This window comes from Gavialis gangeticus, unplaced genomic scaffold (genome assembly GCF_001723915.1).
Source record: "Gavialis gangeticus isolate Ggan-Ray unplaced genomic scaffold, GavGan_comp1, whole genome shotgun sequence".
NCBI lineage: Eukaryota > Metazoa > Chordata > Crocodylia > Gavialidae > Gavialis > Gavialis gangeticus.
The window spans coordinates 9595672-9597407 of record NW_017729012.1 but is presented as its reverse complement, the minus strand read 5'-3'; the positions used below and the strand labels follow the sequence as shown (position 1 = coordinate 9597407).

At 49.0% G+C, this 1736-nt stretch overlaps 1 protein-coding gene across 1 annotated transcript in view; it reads left to right on the top strand.

Annotated features, from left to right (window-relative positions):
- Nucleotides 1–27: 27 nt before the first annotated feature.
- The window catches only part of LOC109293333 (transient receptor potential cation channel subfamily V member 2-like), a 12935-nt gene continuing 11226 nt past the window's right edge, over nt 28–1736 (top strand). Inside the window, exon 1 of the mRNA XM_019511187.1 lies at nt 28–157. The gene's annotated coding sequence lies outside the window, so the exon portion shown is untranslated. The remainder of the gene's footprint in view (nt 158–1736) is intronic.

Genomic DNA, 1736 nt, shown 5'->3' with positions numbered 1-1736 from the left:
TTTTTTTTTTTTTTTTTTTTTTGGTTTTTTTTGAAACCCTCATCCAACGATTGCACACTTGGCTCACTTGGCACAGAGAAATTAGCCGAATTCTGCAACCTCAGTTGCAACCCCTCCTCAGAGCAGCAGCAGTTCTTGGGTGGAGCTGCAGCCTGCGGTAAGTGCCGTGTTCTTCTTTTGACAGCAGGGCTGGCTGTGCACCGGGGAGCTTTGAATGGCTTGGCAGCAAAGTAGCAACAGGCAACAGGGTACAGCACTTGAAGGCAGAGAGGAAGGTTCAGCTGGGGATCCAAGAGCATTCTCCAGATTCTCCAGGGAGCCTAGAAAGGGAGGAGTTTGGGATAGGGTCTTTTCTTGGATGTTTTTTGCTCCTGCTTTTAAAAGAAAGCCAAAAATGCCTCTGGGCAACGATGAGTGTAAAGGATGGAAACTGCAGCCAAGGAAAGAATTCAGGAGAAAGAAGCCAGAAAAAGGGAAAGCAGGTTGTTTGTATGAAAGTATACCACTGTCTTACTCTTTAGGATTGGTGGCTGTGACAGTAAGGATGGGAAGACGGAGCATATGTTCCTGCATACACAGGGATTTTACAAAGAGTTTACACAGAATAGTTGAGTTATTGTGTCCTAAAATAGTTAATCTTGACTGTGCCTTTGGATTTTTCTCTTGCCTATGAACTGCATCAAAGTGCTGCGTAAGCATCCTCTGCTGAGATTTTAATAAGCGTGCTTGCATCCAATCTTGAATCAGAGCTCTTGTCCTCTGTCTCTCTAACTGATGCAGAACAGGGGGAGCCTAGGTCTAACCCTGTTATGTGATATCCCCAAGGACCTGTTAACTTTCTGGAGACAGAGCGTGTCAATAAGGCCTGGCTGGTAACAGATCTTTATAGCACAAGTTAGTGCTCATGGGCGTTTCCTTGTCAGCTTCACAGGCTGCAAATAAATCTACTGTCATATCCTTCTAATGGTTTCTGCTGGCATGCAATCAGAGAACAGATCTGAGGTCTAAGTGTGTGCATGCATGTGTAGAAAAAGAAGGTTCAAAGCAATAGAAATGGGAGGCTGGAGCTAGCGAAGTCTGGTGGACTGGCCAGCTGTCCCAGTGGTAAGTGAGCAGCACTGTTGTACAGCAGGTCTAGATCCAGTTTCCCAGGGCTGGTTTCTCACTCATTAGCCTCAGAGTGCTATGGCTGCATTGCGCTGTGTCTGAGGGCAGTCTTTATCTGCACAACCACTGGAAACTGGGCAGGCATGTACCTTTCTTGATGACTACTAGGTCTGAGCCCATGCTTAGGTGGAGATCAGCAGCTGGCACATCCCACGACTCTGGGGAGGTGCTAGGCCTTTCTTGCTTGTACCCTGGTTTGCGGTGCTACTGTGCACCACAGTTTCATAGTTGGTCGGGTCGGAAGGGGCCTGAGCAGATCTTCAAGTCCGACCCCCTGCCCGGTGCAGGAAAGAGTACTGGGGTCAAATGACCCCGGCTAGGTGATTATCCAGCCTCCTTTTGAAGACCCCCAGGGTAGGAGCGAGCACCCCTGTCCTTGGAAGTTGGTTCCAGATCCTAGCCGCCCTGACTGTCAAGCAGCACCTCCTGATGTCTAGCCTGAATCTACTCTCAGTCAACTTATGGCCGTTGTTCCTTGTTATCTCTGGTAGTGCTCAGGGGAACAGGGATCCTCCCGTTCCCTCGTGCTCCCCCTTGGCCAGTTTGTAGATGGCCACCAGATCCCCTCT